At 44.1% G+C, this 26,890-nt stretch overlaps 1 protein-coding gene across 1 annotated transcript in view; it reads left to right on the forward strand.

The window, feature by feature from the left end:
- The window catches only part of LOC122813776 (sulfotransferase family cytosolic 1B member 1-like), a 400,061-nt gene that overhangs the window by 320,074 nt on the left and 53,097 nt on the right, over nt 1–26,890 (forward strand). The gene's annotated exons all lie outside the window — the stretch shown is intronic.

Genomic DNA, 26,890 nt, shown 5'->3' on the forward strand with positions numbered 1-26,890 from the left:
TCAGGACTCACTCCACCAGAGCAGCCTCCACCTCTGCAGCGTTCCTTAGAGGAGTCCCCACTAGGGACATCCTGGAGGCTGCCACATACACATCTGTTCACACCTTTACCAAACATTACCACCTGCCTATCTTCTCCAAATCCAAGGCAGGGTTTGCCTCTGCAGTCGTGCAGGGCATCCTAGCCAACCCCTAAATGTCCTTCATGTTTCACTGTTGCAGTCATCACACTTGGGTTATCTGCCTGCAGGTAGCCCTCAGTCGGCCTGAATAGCAGAGTCTTAGGATTTCTGCGTCGGATGCTGTCGCTTCTTCCATGACGTCAGGTTGTCAGGGGTATAAAACAGGCAGCCGATGCCATTACCCCAGTCTTTCTTGCCGAGTGGAGCCTGAAGCAGAAGCAGTTCGCAAGTGCCGGTTGGCCGCTACCTGAAATTTTCATTTTTCAAGTTTCAAACCTGAAGTCTTCTAAAGCTAAGTACCCTGTTGGGGATCCTTTTTTCTTGCTCTAACAGATGTCAGAAAAAGTTAACAATTGTCTTGCCTGTGGAAAGCAAATACCTCATAGAGATTTTCATTCTTACTGCATCACCTGTTTAAGCCCAGACCACGATGTCCCCCTCTGTCGATTTTGTGCCTTATTTAACACCCAAACCATTTGTTGTCGGGCTATCTTTGTCGCAAAATTCTTTTGCTCTCCATATTCTGAAATGGCTTCGATAAGCCATCCGAGTACCAATCTTCCAAAAAAAGTAAAGATAAAGACAGAGACAGACCGCATAGGTCCAAAACTGTCAACGATGCTTCCCTTAAGCTAGTCGCCAGTCCACCGGTACTCAGTGAGGTACCTTTGCAGCCCCTTACGCCCACTTCTAAAGATTTGCAGGCCTCTGCTGAGACCCATTCGGAGTCCGGTATGCCGTGAGATACTTTGGCTATGGAACCTGTGGATGTCTCTGCCTTAGATGGGTTCAGAGTTGCGCAGGCACCGGCTTCTGAGGGTGTATTCCAACCTACCGATGTTCGAATTAAACTGACAACTTCATTTTTAGCTAAAACTACTGAGTTTCTTAGGCCCAGAGTATGCACTACGCCTAGAAAACTGATGACCAAAGTGCATGCTCAAGCTCCCATGCCACAAAAACAAATGTTTAGAATGGCTGAAGACCTTATTGCCCTAATTAGGGGAAGCCAGCCTTCCCCTGCTAAGAGACAAAGAATTGAGTTTCATTCTGATTCTATGGACCAGGAGTCCGATGACTCTGACTCTTCTGATTATCAGGACATGCCCTTATCACCCTATGAGGATTTAGACCCAGAGGAATCCATTCCCTCTGCCTCCCCTCCAGAGGATTCGTCTTTTGGTGAAACCTTGCATACTTTGACAGTATTTCTGCTCGGAATGCCAGGACTACCCTCAGTCCAAAAAGCGACTCAAATAATTTTTAGAGTTGCTTCAGCACAGGCCTCTGGTCTATACCCCCTGTCGTGGATGTTGTAGATGATGTCTTCATGGAATCCAGTCTTACTCCAGACACTTTATCCCCAGCCCCTAGGAAACCTGACAGGTACAACAGAGTACCTGATTCTCACAAATTTCTCTCTAAGAATCCTACTGCGGATCCAGAGACCATTTCCCAGGGACTTAAAAGTATTAAGGCTACTATAGCCAAAAACCCTACCCCTTCAGAGAGGGATTCCAGAGCTTTAGACAGATGGGGTAAGAAAGTATATACCTCTGCAACTCTTGCCATCAGGGCATTGAATTGCCAGTTTCGCATGTTGAAATACCAGCAACATATTATGGAACTAATTAAACAAAAAATAGGGTTACTTCCAGATTGTGCAGAAAATAAAGATTTACAAGCGTTAATGTATTCTGCAAACCAAGTTAGTAAGCATACTTTGCAGTGTGGCTTTGATGCCCTAGAAGCATCTTGTAGGGCTGCAGTCACAGGGTCTGTACTGAGAAGGCATGCTTGGCTGAAGGAACAAACATTGCCAGATCATGTCAAATCCAAATTACTAGATGCTCCTTTAAGTAAGGACTGTTTGTTTAGCACCAAAGTAGAAGAGGTTCTTAAAAAGATGGAGGAAAAAGCTAAATCTATGCAAGATGTAAAAGAATTCTTATAAGTGCAGCCACCTAGATTCAGTAGGCATTGGGCTTCTAAAGACTGGTCCTTTCCAGCCCCTTCCAGGCCTTCTCAAACCAAACCCAGAGGAAACAGGCCACCCAGACTACAATCTCAGGGTATGCAGAGATCTAAACAATGGAATGCTCCCACCTCAAAAACAGGGAGTGGTAAGCTGCCCCCTTATGGAAAAAGTTCACAATGACTTTTCAATTATCCTTCCCAGCCCTGCCCAATTACTTGTGCCCCTAGGAGGAAAACTTGACCTTCATGCAAAAAAACGGAAGTCTATTACTCAGGATCGATGGGTCCTAAACATTGTATCACAGGGGTGCAGATTCTGCTTCCATTCACTGCCAACTCCAAGCAGGTTTCCAGACCTTTCTCCAAACCAGTGGGTAGAAGCTCAAAAGCAAGTACTTTCCCTGCTCAATATTAGAGCTATTCAACCTTTTCCACTAGAACAAAGGGGGCAAGGTTTCTACTCCAGACCTTTCCTGGTGCCCAGAAAAGAGGGCTCTTGGCACCCAATCCTGGATATATCAATTCTCAACACCTTTCTGGTGGTCCCAAAATTCAAGATGCTTACCCTGCAACAACTTCTCCCTATGCTAGCCAAGGATGCCTGGTTAGTCACTCTAGACTTAAAAGAAGCTTACCTGCATATCCCCATAAGGGAGTCATGTAGAAAATGTCTACAGGCTGTATGCACTATCAATTCTCTGCACTTCCCTTTGGCTTATCTACTGCGCCCAGAGAATTCACAAAGTGCCTGGCTCCAGCCATTGCATATTGCAAGCAGAGAAATATCCAAATTTTCCCATACTTGGATGATTGCCTGATTCAGGCAGACAGTCAGGAATTGCTACTTCAGCATCTGGCATTTGTAAAAAGCCTTCTAACTTCATTGGGGTACACCATCAATGAAAAGAAATCACAACTGGTGTCAGTCAAAAGATTGTATTCCTGGGAGCAAGCTTGGAAAAAACTTCCCAGATGGCATTTCTCACTTCAGTAAAACAGGTCTATCTGACAAACTACTTCAAACAAACGGCCACCAGATCCCAGCTATCTGCAAGAAAAATACTGCAAACCCTAGGGTTCATGGCCTCATGTATTCTGCTAATTCCGTATGTAAGACTGCATATGAGGAAACTTCAGTGGTACTTAAAAAGTCTTTGGTGCCAACATTCTCTGGACCTGGAAACAGTCATTCCAGTCATACCTTGTCTAAGGGCAGAGTTCCTTTGGTGGGCAGAGGCATACAACCACAACAAGGGACTGCTTTTCACTCAACCCCTTGCCACCCAAACCCTGATAACAGACACATCAGACTATGCAGGGGGGCTCACATGGCAGACAAATGCATTCAGGGCCACCGGAGCCCAGGCCAAATTCTCCTGCAGAACAATCAAAAAGAGATGCTAGCTGTACAGAATGCTCTGACAGCCTTCAAATACCTAATCCTTCCAGGACAACTGCTTATAAAAACAGACAACACCACAGTTATGTGGTACATAAGCAAGCAGGGGGGAACCCATTCTTACCCACTCTGCAGGTTAGTCATGGCCCTGTGGAACACGGCCTTGAGCAACCAAGTGCATCTACAAGCTCATTTCCTGCCAGGCAAACAAAATTCACTGGCAGATGACCTAAACAGAAATCTCCTAGACCCACATGAGTGGAAATTGGAGCCCAACACCTTCAACCTTCTAATCCAGAGGTGGGGGACACCGGAGGTGGACATCTTTGCCTCCCCCGAGAACCACCAGTTGAGCAAAAATTCTGCATCAGGAACCCTCACAGCAGGGCCTGGAAGGTAGATGCCCTAGCCTTCCAATGGGAAACCCTCTTAATTTATGCCTTTCCCCCTCTGCCCCTCCTCTCAAAAGTAGTACTCAAGATAAACCAGGAGAAACCAAGGGCAATTCTTATTGCCCCAGACTGGCCACGCCAGCTCTGGTACCCATTCTTATGCAGTCTGACAGCAGTTCTACCCTGACACCTCCACCAGACTCCTACCCTGCTGTTTCAGCAGGAGGGACAGATTTTACATCTACAGCTGCAAACCTTAAACCTTGCAGCCTAGCTTATCCCCTGAATACACCACCAGCAGCCCTCAGCAAACAGGTGCCAAACGTCATTATTGAAGCCAGATGGCCTAGTACTAGGAAATCCTATGCTGAAAAGTGGAAAAGATTTTGTTCTTGGAATCCATCTCAAGGAAAGGACACAGCAGTTCCCTCCTTACCTCTAATCCTGGATTACCTAGCAGAGCTACTCCACAGAGGCCTATCCTCCTCCATTAAGATTCATGCCTCTGCCATCTCAGCTCATTATAATACTGAGCCACCTCTGTTTTCTCACCTTCTCATCAAACAGTTCCTGAGAGGGGCTAACAACTTAAGGCCCTCTAGGAGAGCACCCACCCCTGCCTGGAACCTTAACTTTGTACTGGAAAAGCTTACGCTTCCCCCTTTTGAACCTGTTGCTTCAGCTGAGTTAAAATTCCTCTCTTGGAAAACAGCTTTGCTTTTAGCCATAACTTCAGGAAGAATAGTGTCTGAGTTACAGGCACTAATGGCTGTGGAATCCTTCATTATTTTTGCTGACAGGGTTTCCCTCAGAACTAACCCATCCTTTATGCCTAAAGTGGTGTCCAGTGTGGCTGTAAACAAATCTATCCATTTGCCAACCTTCTTCCCTAACCCTCAGAATAAAGGGAAAAGGGTCCTGGACTCCCTGGATGTGCACAGACAGCTCAGGTTCTACCCTGACAGGACTGAACCTTTCAGAAAATCTGACCAGCTGCTAGTCAGCTTTGCTACAGGGGCAGAGGGCAAGGCCATTTCAAAACAAACCATTTCCAAATGGATAGCACACTGCATCCATTTCTGCTACAAGCACCATTGAAAACCTACTCCACTGGGGATGATCACATTCTACTAGGGCTACTTCCACCTCTACAGCATTTCTCAGGGGAGTCCCTACCAGGGACATTCTTGAAGCTGCAACCTGGAGTTCTGTACACACCTTCACCAAGCATTACCACTTACCTATTTTTTCTAAATCCAGAGCTGGATTTACTACAGCAGTCTTACAAGGCCTGCTAGCCAGCCCTAACACTTCTTGACTGCCTCCACCCTTCCTCAGCTTTGGGAATCAACCCAAGTGTGATGACTGCAACAGTGAAACACGAAGAACATAGTACAGTTGTGTACACTTACCATAAATGTAGATGTTAGAGTGTATTCACTGTTGCAGTCCTGGTTTCCCTCCCTCCTGCCCCCTGTTTTTCTCTATCCTTCTACCTCTCTTCTGTATGGCCATTCTTAATGGCATTGGTATTTACTTTTTACTGGTGGTGTTTCCCACCATATTCTAGCTTCCTATTTGGGGACTCCTGACATTTGGGGCAAGAAAAACTAATGTAATGGTGTTGGCTGCTTGTTTTATACTGCTGACGACCTGACTTCATGGAAGAAGCGACAGCATCCGACTCAGAAATCCTAAGACTCTGGTATTCAAGCTGACTGGTATTCAGGCTGACTGAGGGCTGCCTGCAGGCAGGTAACCCAAGTGTGATGACTGCAACAGTGAACACACTCTAACATCTACATTTATGGTAAGTGTACACAACTGTACTTTTCCTTGACTGCCTCCACCCATTTCCTCAACTTTGGGAATCAACCCAAATGTGATGACTCAGTTGTGTACACTTACCATAAATGTTGATGTTTGAGTGTATTCACTATTGCAGTCCTGGTTTCCCTCCCTCCATCCCCCTCTTCGTTTTTCTCTTTCTTTACAAGGGACATATTGGTATTTAATTTCTACTGGTGGGGTTCTTCCATCAGAACCTGGCTCCCACTTGGGGGCTCCTGACAGGTTAGGGCAGGAAAAACTGATGTAATGGCGTCGGCTGCCTTACTATATACTACTGATGACCTGAAGTCAGTCCTGAAGCAACAGCAATCGACGCAGAAATACTAAGCCTCTGGTATTCGGGCCGGCCGAGGGCTACCCTGGCAGGGATAACCCAGATGTGATGACTGCAACAGTGAATACACTCGAACATCTACATTTATGGTAAGTGTACACAACTGTACAAAGTACACACCAAACTACTACTGAGTTTTCAGCATAGTTTAGTTTTCTTTACCCCAGTAAAAAAGTAAAATTAGCCATCTTCTCTCCATCATAGCTGACAGCAGATGTACTAATGATTTTGTGTTTGTGTGTGTGTGTGTGTGTGTGTGTGTGTGTGTGTGTGTGTGTGTGTGTGTGTGTGTGTGTGTGTGTGTGTGTGTGTGTGTGTGTTTGTGTGTGTGTGTGTGTGTGTGTGTGTGTGCACGCTGTAGATTGGGGGGAAGAAGCAATGCAAGAGTTCAGACTGTAAAGGAGAATTTTATATAAAGAAATGCTGACAGAAAGAAATAAGGCTGCACAGTTAAATAGTGTGACTTCAAAGTTTTACAGTGGTTGCTATGCAGCAATGCATGCTGTTACATAAATGGTATCACCTGAGCACTACATTATGTAATACACTGTCTTTTTTTTCCAGTGAAAAGCATATGCTAGTACTATCATAGAATCAGTATTTAGGGTTGCCACCTCTATGGTGCCTAATCTGCATAGCGTTTCTCCTTTTTTTGTTGTGTGGATTATCTTGGACACCACCACATCCCTTTAATGATGCTTTTTGTTAAAAAAAAAAAAAAAAAAGACCAAGGTTGATTTTAACAAACTCTGGCATTCTGTCCACACTTCTACACAGAATACCAGAGTTTGTACAATGCTTTCTGGGCTTCCAGAGAATCATTCTTATTTCTGGATAGTCCGGAAAAATACTGGATAGGCGGCAAGCCCACCAGTAACCAAATATCCTTCCACAACCTACACACAAACATGTAGAAAATAGTGGGCTTTTTCTGGTATTTAATTAAGGGATTAATTGTCAGCTGCACATGACCTTATAATGTAAGTTTTGTTTGCTGAAATTTAATGTCACTCAGAAGGGATCCACCCCAACATGCACTCATGTGCAGATGCACATCCTTTTCAGATATTTGGCTTACTGGCCACAATTCAGAAAGTACTGGTTACTGTAACAAGATCCTGTGTCAGAGGGGCTGCAAACCTCCCCCAACTTCTCTGTGTCTCAGGCTGCATCACTAATGACTTATGATAGTAGGGGACAGCAGTGACACACAGGAATCTGGCCTTCACCAGATAAAGCCTGTTGGACTCTTCCTCTCATCTGGCACAGCTTGGGTCACTAGGATTTCAGCATAAGTCATGCCACACTCTACACTTGATGTCTTTCTGGGAGAGAGTCTTATGGTAATTATTTGTACAAGTTATTGATGATTAGTCTGTTATTTGATCATAATGAAGTTATGTTGTTTGAAACATGGCTGTCAAGAAATTCATCTCAAGTGAAGTAATCCCGAGAAATGCACATTCTTCTCTGTTTTAATTTTTTCACATCCATATCAAGATTACATGTCTACTTAGTTATAGCCAGCGAGACCTTGATCACAATTCTTTGTAATACATAACTCATCTACAGTAATACTAGCTGCAGAAAAAGAAGGGTAGGAGCCCAAAGCTGTAAAACGCTAAGCATTAAAATGGTGGACAGAAGTTAAGAGATCCTTCAATGGACTAACAGTTTTAAAAGCTATTAAACACTTTGGTCTGCTTTTTGAAATTTGTTTGCCTTTTTCTGTGTTAGTGAGAAGTATTTTACAGCTTTTAAAAGTTGCTTTAGATTCTCAACACTTATGTGGTGACTGCTGTGTGCATTGTAACATGACACAAAGACTAGAGCATGCCAGCTTGAAGCCATGCTTCTTATGCACCTCTTTGACATCAGAGAGGGGAATAAGCGTGACTTTTTCTCCAGTTTGAGTGTAATGTATGCTCTGTTTGCTACATCATGTTTACAAATGTGTATGAATCAGTACTTTGCTGCATGCCTGTGTCTCATTATATACCTCTCCATTCCAGTCCTTTTCAACACTTTTTTTAGCTAGTTTCGCTGTGTGAAAGGTATTAACTGGAAATTTTCTCCATTTGTTAAGAATCTGTTTGCTCTGATTTCCCGCCAAGGAGTGTATTATATAGCTGATTTGTTTGCAGTTAAAAGCATTCATTAGAGTCTCCTTGCGCCTTTATCTTTTTAAAACATTCATTTAGTGTCTCAGTGCTGTTTTTCTGCTGTTATAAACATTTATGTAGTGTTTTCTGCCTAAAATAGTGTAGCTAATAGCTGTAGCATAGGTGTTTTTTGTGTTTCACTGTTGCAGTCATCAAATTTGGGTTATCTGCCTGCAGGTAGCCCTCAGCCAGCCTGAATACCAGAGTCTTGGGATTTCTGCATCTGATGCTGTTTCTTCTTCCATGATGTCAGGTCATTAGGGGGTATAAAACATGCAGTCGACGCCATTACATAAGTATTTCTTGCCGTTCGGTGCCCAAAGCAGAAGGGGTTTGCAAGTGCCGGTCAGACGAATCCTGAAATTTTCGTTTTCGAGTTTCAGACCTGAAGTCTTCTAAAATATAAGTACCCCGTTGGGGATCCTTTTTTCTTGCTCTAACTGATGTCAGAAAAAATTAATAATTGTCTTGCCTGTGGAAAGCAAATACCTAATAGAGATTTTCATTCTTACTGCATCACCTGTTTAGGCTTAGACCACGACGCCCCTCGCTGTCAGTTTTGTGCCTTGTTCAATGCCCAAACTATCCGTTGTCAGGCAATTTTTGTAGTTAAATACTTTTGCTCTTGATCTCCGTACTCCGAAATGGCGCTGGTAAGCCATCCGACTACTGATCTTCCGAAAAAAAAGCATAAGGATAAAGACAGAGACGGACCGCATAGGTCCGAAACTGCCAACGACGCTACTGTTAAGCTAGTCGCCAGTCCGCCGGTACTCAGTAAGGTGCTTTCGCAGCCCCTGATACCCGCTTCTACAGACTTTCAGGCTTCTACTGAGACCCATTCGGAGACCGGTATGCCGCGAGATGCTTCTTCGTCTATGGAACCTGTGGATGTCTCTACCTTGGATGGGTCCGGAGCCACTGTGCAGGCACTGGCTTCTGAGGGTGTATTCAGGCCTACCGATTTTCATATTAAACCGACGACTTCTTTTCAAGCCAAAAATACTGAATTTCTCAGGCTTAAAGTTCGCACTACGCCTAGGAAACCCAACGGCCAAAGTGCATTCTCAGGCCCACAGGCCTCAAAAAGAAATGATTAGAATGACTGAAGACCTTATTACCTTAATTAGGGGAAGCCAGCCTTCCCCCTCAAAGAGACCTAGAACTGATTTTCCTTCTGATTCTTCTGATCAGGAATCTGATATCTTTATTCCTTCTGACTACCAGGGCATACCCTTATCTACCTATGAGGATTCTGATGCAGAGGATTCCATTCCCTCTTCTTCCCCTCCAGAAGATTTTACTTTTGGTGAAACCCTGCATACCCTTAGGGAGCATTTCCACTGGGAAAGCCAGGACTATTCTCAGTCCAAAAAGAGATTCAGGGAATCTTTAAACCTGCCTCAGCACAGGCCTCTAGCTGTCCCTCCTGTTTTGGAGATTGTAGATGATGTTTTCTTGGAATCCAGCCTTACCTCCGAGGATACTTTACCTCCAGCTCCCAGGAAACCTGTCAGGTACTATAGAGGACCTGACTCTCTCAAATTCCTTTTCAAGAATCCTACTGCGGATCCAGAGACCATTTCCCAAGGACCAAAAGGCATTAAGGCTACTACTGCCAAGAATCTTACTCCTTCTGACAGGGATTCTAGGACTTTAGACAGATGGGGTAAGAAGGTATACACCTCTGCTACTCTGGCCATTAGGGCTTTAAATTGCCAGTTTCATATGTTAAAGTATCAGCAGCATATTATGGTGCTAATTAAACAGAAAATTATGTTGATTCCTGACTGTGCAAGATTTCTTACAAGTACAGCCACCTAGATTCAGTAGGCATTAGCCTTCAAAGAACTGGTCCTTTCCAGTCCCTTCCAGGCCTTCTCAGTCCAAACCCAGGGGCAGCAGACCCCCAAGACTTCAGTCTCAGTTATGCACAGATCTAAGCAGTGGGGTGCTCCCACATCCAAAACAGGGAGTAGTAAGCCAACCCCCTATGGTAAAGTTGCACAATGACTTATCCTTAACTCCCCCAAGCATTGCTCAAGTACTTGCACCTTTAGGAGGAAAACTTGCTCTGCATGCAAAAAAAAAACTGGGAATACATTGCCCAAGACAAATGGGTTTTTAAACATTGTTTCCCTAGGATACAGATTCCACTTCCACTCACTCCCAACCCTAAGTGGATGGCCAGACCTCCCCTCACACCAGTGGGCGGAGGCCCAAAAGCAAGTACTTTCTCTCCTCAGCATCAAGGCTAGTCAACCTGTCCCAGTAGAACAAAGGGGACAAGGCTTTTATTCAAGAATGTTCCTGGTCCCCAGAAAAGAAAACTCCTGGCATCCTATCCTGGATTTATCTATTCTCAACACCTTTCTGGTGGTTTCAAAATTCAGAATGCTAACTCTCCAACAGCTGCTTCCTATGCTATCCAAGGATGCCTGACTGGCAACCCTAGACTTAAAAGAAGCTTACCTGCACATCCCCATAAGGGAATCTTGCAGGAAATACCTTCACTCTATGGCTCTATGCACTATCAGTTCTCTGCACTTCCCTTTGGCTTATCTACTGCACCCAGGGTATTCACAAAGTGCCTAGCTCCAGCCATTGCTTTTTGCAGGCAGAGAAGTATTCAGATTTACCCATACTTGGACAATTGCCTGATTCAGGCAGAAAGTCAGGACTTGCTACTACAGCACCTGGCATTTGTAAAGAGACTTCTAACTTCACTGGGGTACACCATCAATGAAAGGAAATCACACCTAGTACCCTGCCAACAGGGTTTATTCCTGGGAGCAAGCTTGAACACAACTTCCCAGATGGCATTCCTTACTCCACAGAAACAAATTTATTTGACAACTTACTTCAACCAACCCAGCTATCTGCAAGAAAAATACCGCAAGCTCTGGGGTTCATGGCCTCTTGCATTCTGTTAATTCCATATGCAAGACTGCATATGAGGAAACTTCAATGGTGAGGAAACTTCAGTGGTATCTAAAGAGTCTATGGTGTGAACATTCTCAGGACCAGGAAACAATAATTCCTACCATTCCGTGTCTAAGGGCAGAGTTCCTTTGGTGGGCAGAGGCCTGCAACCACAACAAGGGACTCTCTTTCACTCTACCCCCTGCCGCCCAAACCCTAACAACAGATGCATAAGACTATGCATGGGGGGGGGGCTCACATGGCAGGGCAGTGCATTCAGGGCAAATGGAACCCAAAGCAGATGCACCTGCATATCAATCAAAAAGAAATGTTAGCTGTACAGAATGCTCTGACAGCCTTCAAAGGCCTTAATCTTCCAGGACAATTATTGGTAAAGACAGACAGCACCACAGTTATGTGGTACGTAAACAAGCAGGGGGGAACACATTCCTACCCACTCTGCAGACTAGCCATGGCTCTGTAGAACACAGCCTTGAGCAACCAAGTGCACCTACAAGCTCAATTCCTGCCAGGCAAACTAAATTCACTGGCAGACTATTTAAGCAGAAATCTCATGCACCCACACAAATGGAAACTGGAACCCAAAATATTCAATCTTTTGGGGAACAGATGGGGGACACCAGAGGTGGACCTGTTTGCTTCCCCTCAGAACTATCAATTGGACAGATACTGCACCAGAACTCCCCACAGCCAAGCTTGGAAGGTGGATGCCCTGTCCTTTTCCTGGGAAAGCCTCTCAGTCTATGCCTTTCCCCCTCTGCCTCTCCTCTTGAAGGTTCTACTAAAGATCAAACAGGACAAGCCAAGGACAATCCTGATTACACCAGACTGGCCACACCAGCACTTGTATACTCTTTTGCACAGTCTGACAGTGCTACAACCATGGCACCTGCCTCAGACCCCTTCCCTGCTGCCCCAGCAGAGGGGCCAAATTTTGCACCCTCACCTTTAGACCCTGAACCTTGCAGCCTGGCTAATCCCCTGAACTCACCTCTAGCAACCCTCAGTAAGCAGGTACTGGATGTCATTCTTGAGGCAAGGAGGCCTAGTACTAGAAAATCCTGTTCAGAAAAGTGGAAAAGATACTGTTCCTGGATCCAGTCTCAAGGGATGGCCACAAATGTGCCCAGCTTACCTCGTATACTAGATTACTTAACAGAAATGCTCCACAAGGGCCTATCCTTCTCTTCAATTAAGATTCATGCCTCTGCCATCTCATCTCATTATAATACTGAGTCCACCTGTCTTTTCTCATCCACTGATAAAACAGTTCCTTAGAGGGGCCAAAAATTTAAGACCCCCTAGGAGAGTTCCCACTCCAGCCTGGGACCTTAAGTTTGTATTGGAAAAACTTACACTTCCCCCCTTTGAACCGGCTGTAACAGCAGAGTTGAAATTCCACTCATGGAAACAGCTTTACTTCTAGCCATCACTTCAGCAAGAAGAGTGTCTGATCTGCAGGTCCTTATGACAGTGGAACCCTTCAGTGTTCTTAGTGTTTCACTCTTGCAGTTATTACATTTGGGTAATCTTCTGGCAGGTTGCCCTCAGTCGGCCTGAATTCCAAAGTCTTGGGTCCAGCATCGGTTGCTGTCTCCTCAGGTCATCAGGGGTACAAAACATGCATTCGAAGCCATTTTGTTTAGTATTTTTTGCCATGCGGTGCCCGAAGCAGAAGCATTTCGCAAGTGCCGGTCGGCCGACTACTGAAATATTCGAGTTTGAGTTTCAGTACCGAAGTCTTCACTAAAGCTAAGTACCCTGTTGGGGAAACTTTTTTCTTGCTCCATACCAATGTCAGAAAAAGTTAATAATTCTATTACTTGTGGGAAGCAAATATCTCATAAGGATTTCCATTTATACTGTATTCCTTGCCTAGGCCCTGATCACAACGTGCCTGGCTGTCGGTTTTGTGCTAGATTTAATCAACGCACTATCAACCATCGGTATATCTTTGCCTCTAAGTATTTTGGAAACAGATTTAATTACCCAGAAATATCGTCGGATAGCAGTCCGACTACCGGAGTACACAAAAAACGCAAAGAAAAGCACAGAGAAAGGCAGCCAAGATCCAAAACCGACGACAAAGCTTCTTCTAAGCCAGTCGCTGGTTCGCCGGTACTCAGTGAGGCGCTTTCGCAGCCCCTGATACCCGCTACCTTTGAGTCGCAGGCCTTTACTGACACCCATGTAGATCCGGCATGCCACAAGATACTCAAGGTATTGGACTGACAGATATATCTCCCTCAGATGGGTCCGGAGCCGCTGAGCAGGGACCGGCTTCTGAGGGTGTAGTCAAACCTCAACATTTGTATATCAAACCAATGACAGCTGCAAAACCAAAGACAAAAGCAACTTTTAAATCTAAAAACTGACGCATGAGCCACGTGCACAGGCCTCTATGCCTAAAAAAACAGATGATCAAAATGGCTGAAGACCTTATTACCTTGATCAGGGGTACCCATCCCCCTCCAGATAAGAGGCCTAGGCAAGACACTGATTATGAATCTTCAAATCAGGTTTCTCTTTCTTCTGATTCCTCTTCTGATCAGAAATTATCTATATAACCCCTGACTCCTTACCTCCGGCTCCCAGTAAGCCTGACAGATATTACAGGGTCTCTGACTCACATAAGTTTTTATTTAGAAACCCTGCTGCTGATCCTGAAACTGTTTCACAGGGTCCAAAGGGAGTTAAGGCCTCAACAGCAAAAAATCCTACCCCCTCTGACAGAGATTCAAGGGCACTGGACAGATGTGGAAAAAGAAGATTTATACATCTGCAACCTTGACAATCAGGGCCTTAAACTGTCAATTTCATATGATTAAGTATCAACAACATGTTATGTTATTGCTGAAACAGAAAATGATGTTGATTTCTGAATGTGCAGAAAATAAAGAATTGCAGGAATTATTGCATGCAGCTGAACAGGTTGGAAAGCATACTTTGCAATGTGGTTTTGATTCCTTAGAGGCCTTCTGCAGGGTCACAGTTACTGGTGTAGGGCCGCAGTTACTGGATCTGTGATTAGGAGGCATGCCTGGCTAAAAGAACAAAATTTGCCTGATCATGTTAAAGCTAAATTGCTAGATGCACCTTTACAGCATGATAATCTTGTTTGGTATTAAGGCAGAAGAGGTTTCAAAGAAAATGGAAGACAAAGCTAAGTCTATGCAAACTGTTAAAGACTTCTTACAAGTTCAGCCACCAAGATTCAGTAGACACTGGCCTACTAAAAATTGGTCCTTTCCTGTGTCAAGACAGAGCTCAAAGGGGCAAATCCAAACGCCCTAAGGGTTCCAGATACCAGGCGCAAGATTCATACAGGTCAAAGCAATGGGGCGCTTCTATCTCCAAATCTGGAGGAGATAAAGCGCAAACCTACAGAAAACAGTCCTAATGACTTCCCACTGCCTACACCAAGCACTTATCTTTTGGCAGCACCCTTAGGGTGAAAATTAGCACTTTTTGCTCAAAACTGGCAGTTAATAACCCAGGACAAGTGAGTACTAAACATAGTATCACAGGGATACAGATTCCATTTCCACACTCCCACAGCCAGGCAGACTCTAACAACAGATGCATCGGATTCCGCCTGGGGAGCACACATGGCAGGACAATGTATTCAGGGCAAGTGAGCCACAGAACAAATGCATCTTCACATCAATCGAAAAGAGATGCTAGCTGTACAAAATGCCCTGAAAAGCCTTCAAGGACCTACTGCATCCAGGACAATTAATACTAAAGACGGACAACACCACAGTTATGTGGTACATAAACAAGCAAGGGGGCACACATTCCTATCCCCTCTGCAGACAAGCCATGACTTTGTGGAACACAACACTGACCTATCAAATTCATCTGCAAGCACAATTCCTGCCAGGAAAGAACACTACTCTGGCAGACGACTTAAGCAGAAACATCATGGATCCTCACGAGTGGAAATTAAATCCACAAGTATTCAGCATGATAGCACAAAAATGGGGGCACCCAGAAATAGATCTTTTTGCCTCCCCTCTGAATTGCCAACTACAGAAATTCTGCACAAGGACCTACCACACACAAGCATGGAAAGTGGATGCCCTTTCATTCAGTTGGAAAACACTAAAAGTTTATGCTTTCACTCCTCTGCCTCTCCTTTCAAAGGTACTCTTAAAAGCCAGACAAGAGAGGCCAAAAATGATACTGATTGCCCCGGACTGGCCACACCAGCACTGGTACCCAATCTTAAAGAACTTGGCCCAAGGCCCAGCATGGATTTTGCCTCAAATTCCTCACCTTCTGACTCAGCAGAACAATCAAATCCTGCACAGCCAGCTCAGAACTTTAAATCTGGCTGCACGGCAGATAACTTAGCCAAGCAGACCACACATCTCTCTACAGCTGTTATGAATGTCATTTTGGAAGCCAGAAGGCCTAGCACAAGAAAATCCTATTCAGAAAAATGGAAGAGATTCTGCGCCTGGAACCAAGCTCACGGCCTTGATCCACTTGTGCCAAATATTCCTCAGATTTTACAATACTTAACTGAGATGCTGGACAAAGGCCTATCCTTTTCATCAATTAAGATCCACGCCTGTGCCATTTCAGCTCATTACAACACGGATCCTCCTATTTTTTCTCATCCATTGCTAAGACAGTACTTCAGAGGGGCAAAAAACATAAGACCACCCCGGAGAGCACCAACACCTACTTGGGACTTCAACTTTGTCTTGGAAAAACTAACCTTACCTCCTTTTGAGCCAGCCAATGCAGCTGATTTAAAATTTCTGTCATGGAAAACAGCTCTGCTCCTGGCAATAACTTCAGCACGAAGAGTCTCGGAGCTACAGGCATTAATGGCAGTGGAACCTTTCCTCATTTTTCATCAAGACAGGGTTTCTTTAAGAACTAACCCTACATTTATGCCTAAGGTGGTATCCAGTGTGGCTCTTAACCAAACTATTAATTTGCAAACTTTTTATCCAAATCCCCAGAATAAAGGGGAGAGACTTCTGCATTCATTGGACATACACAGGCAGTTACGTTTCTACTTGGACAAAACAAAAGCTTTCAGGAAAACTGAGCAACTGTTTGTAGCATATGCTGCAGGATCACAGGGAAAAGCTATTTCTAAGCAGACTATTTCAAAGTGGATAGGACACTTTATCCATTTCTGTTACACACAACATGGAAAAACTGTGCCTAACAACATTAGGCCACATTCTACCAGGTCAACAGCCACTTCCGCAGCCTTTCTTAGAGGAGTACCAACCAAGGATATTTTGGAAGCTGCAACTTGGAGTTCAGTGCACACCTTCACCAAGCATTACCACTTGCCTCTATACTCTAAATCCAGAGCTGGTTTTGCTACTGCAGTTCTGCAGGGTCTCATAGCCACTCCAAGTTATTTATAGACCCAGCCACCCAACCTCAGCTTTGGGATTCAACCGAAGTGTAATGACTGCAGCAGTGAAACACGATGAACATAGTACAGTTTTGTACCTACCATAAATGTAGATGTTCGAGTGTCTTCACTGCTGCAGTCCAGGTTACCCACCCTCCTTCCCCACTTTCATTGCTGGGACTTATTTATGTCTTTCTATCATATACTACCTATATACAACCTATGTGGTGTATTTGCTTGTAAATAAGGGTATTGGTATTTATTTACCTTATGTTTTTGTTAGCAATATGTATTGCCTACCTATTTGGGGGCACCTGACATCTGGGGCAAGAAAAACTGAAGAAAATGGCGTTGGCTGCATCTTATATACCCCTGGCGCACTGACATCAGGGAAGAAGCTACAGCAACTGACGCCAGACCAAAACTTTGGAACTCAGGCCGACTGCGGGACCGCCTGACGGCAGGATAACCCAAGTGTAATGACTGCAGCAGTGAAGACACTCTAACATCTACATTTATGGTAGGTACAAAGCTGTACTTTTTTCGACACCTGGCGTTTGGGAAAAGGCTTCTAACATGCCTAGGGTACACAATAAATGAAAAGAAATCAGAACTGGTACACTCTCAAAAGATAACATTCCTGGGTGCAAGCTTGAATACAACTGCCCAGATGGCTTACCTCAAGCTAGACAAGCAAAGGCAACTGACTACTTACTTCAAACTGATGGCAACAAAAAAACCCAGTTATCTGCAAGACAAATTCTGCAGGCTCTGGGCTTTATGGTATCATGCATCCTACTGATTCCATATGCAAGACTGCATATGAGGAAACTTCAATGGTACCTAAAAAGTTTATGGAGTCAACATTCTCACAGTCTGGAAGCAATGATTCCTCTCATTCCCTGCCTACAACAGGAGTTTCTATGGTGGGCAAAGGCATGTCACCAAAACATGGGACGGGACTTCACTCTGCCCCCTGCCAGCTAAAGCATAACAAAAGATGCATCAGATTATGCCTGGGGGGCCCACATGGCAGGAAGATGCATTCAGGGCATATGGACCCCAAAACAAATGTATCTACATATCAACCAGAAAGAGATGCTAGCTGTTCAAAATGCCCTAACAGCCTTCAAGAACTTACTTCATCCAGGACAACTAATGATAAAGATGGACAACACCACGGTCATGTGGTATATAAACAAGCAAGGGGGCACACACTCATACCCCCTTTGCAGATTAGCCATGGCACTGTGGGACACAGCTTTGACCTACCAAATACATCTTCAAGCTCAATTCCTGCCAGGAAAGCAAAATACTCTGGCAGACGATTTAAGAAGAAACCTTATAGATCCTCACGAGTGGAAACTAAATCCACAAGTCTTCAGCATGATAACAGAGAAATGGGAGAGCCCAAACATGGATCTATTTGCCTCTCCTCAAAATTATCAATTAAAAAGATTCTGCACAAGGACTTATCACAGACAAGCATGAAAAGTGGACGCCCTATCCTTCAGTTGGAAAAACCTATCAGTTTACGCCTTTCCTCCTCTGCATCTTCTCCCCAAGGTCCTCCTAAACGTCAGACAAGAGAAACCAAAGATGATACTAATCACCCCGGACTGGCCCCGCCAATACTGTTACCCAATCCTAAGGAACTTGTCTCAATACCCAGCTTGGACCTTACCTCAAAGACCTCAACTACTGTCCCAGCAAAACAAGCATATCCTGCGCAATCAACTACAGACACTGAACTTGGCAGCATGGCTGATCATGTAGTTATACAAACAACACCTCTCAGTAAAGCTGTGATGGGTGTCATTTTGGAAGCCAGAAGGCCTAGTACTAGAAAATCTTATGCTGACAAATGGAAGAGATTCTGTGCTTGGAATCAAGCACAAGGAACTGATACAGCAGAACCAAATATTCCTCAGATATTACAATACTTAACTGAGATGCCTGACAAAGGCCTATCTTTCTCATCAATTAAAATCCATGCCTCTGCCATTTCGGCTCATTACAATACAGAGCCACCAGTCTTGTCTCATCCTTTACTAAAGCAGTATCTTAGAGGAGCCAAAAAATTAAGGCCTCCTAGAAGATCACCATTACCTGCATGGAACCTCAATTATGTGTGGAAAAGCTCACCCTGCCTCCATTTGAACCAGCTGCTACCGCTGATATAAAGTTCTTATCATGGAAAACAGCTCTGCTACTAGCAATTACTTCAGCAAGAAGAGTTTCAGAGCTACAGGCCCTCATGGCTGTAGAGGCTTTTATCATATTTTACCCAGACAGGGTGTCTCTGAGGACAAATCCTACATTTATGCCGAAGGTGGTTTCCAGTGTGGCTCTTAACCAAACAATTCATGTCAACCTTTTATCCAAATCCGCAGAACAAGGGGGAGAGAATTATGCATTCCTTGGACGTACGCAGACAGCTAAGATTCTACTTGACCAGGACTAAAGCTCTAAGAAAAACTGAGCAATTATTAGTGTCATATGCTGCAGGATCAGAAGGAAAGGCTATTTCAAAGCAGACAATTTCAAAGTGGATAAGCCACTGAATCCGTTTCTGCTACCTACACCATGGTAAACCTGTGCCCAAGGGCATTAGGTCTCACTCCACCAGAGCTGCAGCTACTTCAGCAGCCTTTCTCAGAGGAGTACCAACCAAAGACATTCTACAGGCTGCTACTTGAGTTCTGTTCACACCTTTACAAAGCATTATTATTTGCCTCTCTACGCTAAGTCCAGGGCAGGCTTTGCCACTGCAGTTCAGCAGGGCCTTATAGCCACACCTAATGCTGTTTAGCTCCAGCCTCCCAACCATAGCTTTGGGATTTGACCCAAATGTAATGACTGCAACAGTAAAACACGAACAACATAGTACAGTTGTGTACACTTACCATAAATGTAGATGTTCGAGTGCATTCACTGTTGCAGTCCAGGTTACCCTCCCGCCATCCCCCTGTCATTCTGTAGTTTATCTTTCCTTCTCTATCTTCTACAACCTATGTGGTGTATTTGCTTGTAGATGAAGGTAAAGTTTATATTGATGCATGTGTGTGTGTGTGTGTGTGTGTGTGTGTGTGTGTGTGTGTGTGTATATATATATATATATATATATATATATATATATATATATATATATATATATTTTTTTTTTTTTTTTTTTTTTTTGCTACCTTTTTGGGGGCAAGAAAAACTAAAGAAAATGGCGTTGGCTGCATATTTTGTACCCCTGACGACCTGACATCATGGAAGAGGAGACAGCAACCGATGCAGGACCCAAGACTTTGGAATCGACCCAAATGTAATGACTGCAACAGTAAAACACAAACAACATAGTACAGTTGTGTACACTTACCATAAATGTAGATGTTCGAGTGTATTCACTGTTGCAGTCCAGGTTACCCTCCCGCCATCCCCCTGTCATTCTGTAGTTTATCTTTCCTTCTCTATCTTCTACAACCTATGTGGTGTATTTGCTTGTAGATGAAGGTAAAGTTTATATTGATGCATGTGTGTGTGTGTGTGTGTGTGTGTGTGTGTGTGTGTGTGTGTGTGTGTGTGTGTGTGTGTATGTATATATATATATATATATATATATATATATTTTTTTTTTTTTTTTTTTTTTGCTACCTTTTTGGGGGCAAGAAAAACAAAAGAAAATGGCGTCGGCTGCATGTTTTGTACCCCTGACGACCTGACATCATGGAAGAGGAGACAGCAACCGATGCAGGACCCAAGACTTTGGAATTCAGGCCGACTGAGGGCAGCCTGCCAGCAAATTACCCAAATGTAATGACTGCAACAGTGAATACACTCGAACATCTACATTTATGGCAAGTGTACACAAGTGTACTTTATCTTCCATGTGGACAGGGTTTCCCTTAAGACTAACCCATCTTTTATGCCCAAGGTGGTGTCTAGTGTGGCTTTAAACCAGTCCATTCATTTGCCTACTTTTTTCCCTAATCCTCAAAATAAAGGGGAAAGGATACTGCATTCTCTAGATGTGCACAGACAGCTTAGATTCTATTTGGACAGGACTAAGCCTCTCAGAAAATCTGGCCAGCTGCTAGTCAGCTTTGCTGCAGGGACAGAGGAGAAGGCCATTTCAAAGCAAATCATATCTTAATGGATAGCACACTGCATCCATTTCTGCTACAAGCACCATGGAAAACCTACCCACAGGGGATAAGAACACATTCCACTAATGCTACATCTAACTCTACTGCATTTCTCAGAGGAGTCACTACCAGGGACATCCTGGAAGCTGCAACCTGGAGCTTGGTACACACTTTCACCAAGCACTACCACTTGCCTATCTTTTCTAAATCCAGAGCTGTATTTGCAACAGCAGTCTTACAGGGCCTGATTGCCAGGCCTGATGCTTCTTAATCTACCTCCACCCTTCTTTAGCTTTGGGAATCAACCCAAATGTGATGACTGTGAAACATGAAGAACATAGTACAGTTGTGTACACTTACCATAAATGTAGATGTTCAAGTGTATTCACTGTTGCAGTCCCGGTTACCCTCCCTCCAGCTCCCTGATTGTCTTTTCTTGCAACATTCCTTTTTGGTTTGGCATATCTTATACTATGTGTATTTGCTTTTTGCTGGGGGTGTTCCACACCATATCATTGCTTCATATTTTGGGGGCACCTGACATCTGGGGCAAGTAAAACTGATGTAATGGCATCGGCTGCATGTTTTATACCCCTGACGACCTGACGTCATGGAAGAAGTGACAGCATCCAATGCAGAAATCCCAAGACTCTGGTATTCAGGCTGGCTGAGGGCTACCTGCAGGCAGATATGTGTGATTACTGCAACAGTGAATACACTCGAACATCTACATTTATGGTAAGTGTACACAACTGTACTTTTCCCACCCTCCGTCGCTATTGGTGTTTGTTCTTATACTTGGTGGGTTTGCAGTTGCCCACCCCTACTGTAAATTTTATCTAGGACACTCCTCCCAGTGTAGTGTCATTCGCTCATTCAACCTAATACAGAGGGAACATTTGGGAAGGCCAACCCCCTTAGTTTCTTAACCGTGAATGATCTTTCTTCCTTTCCACTTTAATAAAAAAAAAATATCCAGCTGCTTTTACAGTATTTGTATTTCCTCCTCCTGTTCTATTACTTCATCTTGGTTTTTCTGCTTCTTGTTCTCTAAAGTGTTCAGTTGCATCTTCTTTGCTGCATTTATTACTGCTTGTTTTTAGCCTGATTAAATTTTAAGTATTATTCTAAGCCACTTAGTTTTGGTTTAAGCACTTGAGCTTTAGGCCTACCCCTTAGCTCTCCCTGGCCTCTCTCCCTCAGGTTCTGACAAATGTGCATGGACAATTTCCTACGGTTTCTCCTGCCAGCCTGGTTGATATGGGCATCCTGAGACAGTGTAACAACTGCCTCATGTACACGGACAACCATCTACTACTACCACTTAGGAACACAATTTGAGAGAGATGCGATTACATAAAGAAGCTAGAGTCTATGCTCTCTCCCTCACAAGCTAGTATATCTGGCAGTGAGAAGGATGTCAACACAATCACTACACCTCAAACACCACCCACAACTACAAAACACAAGCCCACATATGCGGAGGTTCTCAACAAAAACAAACCCAAACACAGGAGACCTCAGAGGCAAAAACACATGAGAACTTCACAACACTCCACACAACATACCATGCATAGTCCACACGCCAGTGTCTCGCAACCACTAAGGCCTAACCGTAAACCCAACATATTAGTCATAGGAGACTCCATTGTGAGACACACACAGATATGCCTCTCACCAGGCTGGATAAGGGGAAAGTCACGGTTAGTTGTTTATCAAGTGCCAGAATCTGCCATATCACACATGCACTCAAGTCTCTCAACAGCAGGTACTGTTATGACTCTGTCCTAGTCGATGTTGGCATGAACGACTTTAAACGTACCTCCTTGGACTATATGAAGAGAGACACGATTGAGCTCCCTGAATATGTGTCCCAGGCAGGTATGTCCCTAGCCTTAAGCAGCATTCTACCATCACCCAGAATGATGCCTCAATACAAACAGAAAATGATTGACTTTAACAATTGGCTAAGTTTCTGGTGTCATTCCAGGGGGATCCAGTACCTGACAGCCTGGGAGGATATGATCGACAGACCACGATGCTTTGCTAGAGATGGCCTGCATCTGTCTCACTTGGGCTTCACGCTTCAGGCAAAGGCCCTTGCCTCCCCCATAGTGCCTTTTTTAGGAAAAGTCATGAGGTCGATACTACCAGCATAAAAATTTCAACAAAATGCGAATTAAAGGTTAAGCTACCAAATGCTAGGAGTCTAAACCTGAAACTGCACTCATTGCAAGCATTCTTAACCCTGGAAGGTGCTGACATTTGTGCAGTCACAGAGACCTGGTTCAAAGCTACATAGAGCACCCCAGGCTTACCTGGTTACTCATCCTGTCATACATTCAGACCCCAAAATGTGGGCAGCAAAGCCAAAGGAGGTGGAGTTCCAATATATATTAAAGACACACACACCTCCAGACTGGTCAAATCATATGATGCACAGGAGACACTCCAGGTGCAGTAACCATTGACAAGACCCCTGTTCAAATTATAGCTAGCTACAGGTCCCCAAATTTGACTCAAGATGCCCACTCCACCTATCTGGTCCTCTTCAAATCTATCAAGATTCAACCCATTACCCTGATCCTAGGTGACTTTAATTACCCAACCATAGATTAGAAAAACTACTCATTCCAGAACACAAGTGCCCAGAGATTCCTCTATTTTTATCAAGGCAAATGCCTTGTAACAGCTAGTCTATACTCCCACAAGAGGTGATAATATCTTGGACTTGGTATTAACCAACATGAGTAACCACTGCAGCACCCCTATGGTATCATCCTCCCTGGTAAGATCTGACCATAAAGCGGTCACTATCTCCCAGATTCCCCCCCCCCCCCCCCCACTAGCTAGGGTCAAACAAAAAAACTTCTCCAAAGATGATTGCAGCCTCCTGAGGGATGATGTAAACAGCTTCACAACTCCCTCTCCCACTGTAAGAACTGGTACCAGTGTCCAAATCTACACCAACGTATTATACGAGCATTTATATAGATGCATGGAATCAAGAATACCTTCTTCTTCTTTTGGCTTTTCCCGGGTAGGGGTCACCACAGCAGATCACCTGTCAGCACATGATTGGCAGTGGAGTTTTACAGTGTCGAGTTGCCAGCCCAGCACCCAACCTTCCACAGAAGGCACGCACATGCACGCCTAGGGCCAATTTAAAGTGTCCAATCCAACTACAGCATGTCTTTAGGATGTGGGAGGAAACACCCGGAGGAAACCCACACGACCATAGGGAGGACATGCAGACTCTGCACAGAAGGCACCCCAGCTGAGAATCAAACCAGAGAACGTCTTGCTGTGAGGTGGCAATGCTAACCGCTGCACCACAGTGGCTGCCCAGAATCAAGAATACCTAACAGGACAAAATCATCCTCCGCAAGGAAGAGTAAGTCTATCTGGTGGACATCTGCAATAAATAAACTGTATAACAAATGGAAAAAATTGTTGTCCAGGACCAAGAAGGAGTAGGTGCCCAACAGGAAACAATCTCTCCTTAGCCTAAACAAGTAAATAAGAGCACTAGTGAAGTCCTCTAAAGCCAGCTTCGTCCAAATTGGCCACATCTACTAGACAAAATCATAAGGCCTTCTTCACATATGTCTGCAATCTCAAAGGAAGCACCAAGATCTCTTCAGAACTGGTGGTCAAGGACACCACATACACAAATGCTGTAGATATAACTAATCTACTGGCTGACAGATTCGGCAAAAACTTCTCCCCTCTATCCCCCTATCAGTAAGTCAGGACATCCCCAGTACCTGCCCCTCACCCCTTATCTCCAGGGAATAGGTCAGCACTGCCCTCTCAAAGGCAAAAAATACAGCCTCCATGGGACCCAAGTTGCATCCTACATAAACTCAGGCATGAACTCGCAGCACCATTAGGCACCCTATTCAACCAAAGCCTGAGTACTGGCTTTGTCCCAGCCAAGTGGAGGACAGCCACTGTCATCCCTGTACACAAAGGTGGAGCATCCACTGATCCAGGAAATTATAGACCCATCAGCCTAACTAGCCTGATCTGTAAGGCTATGGAATGGATTATCATGGACCTCTTAACAGGGACATTGGCAACCTCCAGACACTCGACCCCACACAGTTTGGCTTTGTCAAGGGGGGGTCATATCTGTTAAAATCTGGTCGACGACTTTGAGACAGTCACCAAAACCATGGACGAGGGGAAGAAGGTGCACACCGCCTACCTTGACTTGGCCAAAGGCTTTGAAACTATTCCCCACTTGGGCATATAGATAAACTCTCTCAAATAGGCATCAATCCATATGTTACCAGATGGGTAGGAAATGGGCTCATTGATAGAACCCACCTAATGAAAATAGGGAAAGCCACCTCAAGCAGTAGACCCGTAACAAGCGGCGTACCCCAGAGACTGGACTTGGGCCCTCTGTTATTTGGGGTATATTTCTCTGAGTGCAGGCCAAAACCAGTGGGCTATGACTGATCAGATTTGCAGATGACTGCAAGCTGGATGCAGTCATCAATTCCCCAAGTGATTTGGACATCCTCCAAGAGGGTCTCGCCCAAACAAATGACTGGTGCCAAAAACATGGCCTCAAGCTGAATGCCAAAAAATGCATCATCATCCCCTTTGGGGAGAGTGACGTCCCCACATGTTATCACATTAATAACAATGTCCTTAGTACATAATCGGTAGTGAAGGTTTTGGGTACCCAGGTTGATAGCAACCTGACTTTTGACTACCATGTTGCTTCCATTGTATGGAAAGCTTTCTACATGACCCACCTCATAAGTAAGGGTATCTTTTTCATGGACAAAGAGGTCATAACATCCCTGTATTCTTAATGCACAAAAAAACAAAGACAAGCAAAGAATAATCCACGACCTTGAAGAAAGGAACCGGAACTCTGCTAAAGTCCACAAGGCTGTATTTTTATTTCTGAAGTATTCCAAAAGTCACAGATAAAATCACACAAGCGCTTTCGCTCAGGCAATCCTGAGCTTTATCAAGTGAAAACAAATTGCAGTGTGCAGTAACCTCCATTAAATAGCCTGGCAATTATACAATTAATTAATTAGTAAATCTAGTACTAAGGTGTGGTGCTTTAGAGTTGGGTGTTAAAAAAAGTTAGTCATTATATCAACTCAAAAAATGAAATGTTTGCAATAACATATGCACTTAAATAAAAATGACTAACCATAAAAAACATTTTAAAATGCCAGTTTCCTAGGTTTCAGAACATAAAAGTCTGAAGTCTGATTGGGGTTGTAGATTGTTAAAGAATATGCTTAAAGATGTGTTTAGATTGTCAGTGAATTGTTAAAAAATTTTTTCATTATTACTTTACACTGATAAAAACATGCAATAAAATATGCGTGAGATATTTTTAATGCCCATCCATATAACATTTCATATAGAATTTGATTTATTAGTCGGAATCCTATAACCGTGGATGTTCAATAATTTAATATGCTGTGTGGGGATGCTGTGGTATTGCCCTGTATTCTTCCTTTATAAGGCCAATTATTGAGTACAAAAGCCCCTTCAGCATTTACCTCGCAAAGCAAATGCAGCAGCTGGAGATGCCACAGAGGTTATTCACCAGGAGAATCCAGGACCTCAAACATCTACCCTACACAGATGAGCTAAAAGCCCTGTCCCTCTACTCTGTTTCATATAGACTCCTCAGAGGTGACTTATGTCTGGCATAGAAAGCAATCTCAGACCCCATCTTGATGGGACTGCTGCATATCTGCAAGTCAAGCTCCACTTGAGCAACCCGTACGCGCTACCTCAACCTGGTCTGCAGTATCAGTAGGACTTGCTGGTGGGACAGATCTATGTTGCAGAGACTTCCCCCATCTGTGGAATAGATTCCCTCTCCTCATCAAGTAGAGTACCTCATTATCCCTTTTTAAGCGCAATCTGGATAACTGGATGGGGAAACAGAAAATACACCCCTGGGATTCCACCTGTGTCCCTCCTGGATAGGGGCTTTGTGTGCTGACTTGTCTAAACATGGGCTAAACTCTTGGCTAGGCTTATAAGGGTCTCAGGGCCAATAGCCTAGTAACCTCCTATGATCCATAACAGTTTGACCACTGAGTTTTCTATCTGTAGCATTATATTACTTATCTATTGGCTCTTT

Source organism: Protopterus annectens, chromosome 10.part0, assembly GCF_019279795.1.
Source record: "Protopterus annectens isolate FY-2018-M chromosome 10.part0, PAN1.0, whole genome shotgun sequence".
In the NCBI taxonomy this organism is placed as follows: domain Eukaryota; kingdom Metazoa; phylum Chordata; order Ceratodontiformes; family Protopteridae; genus Protopterus; species Protopterus annectens.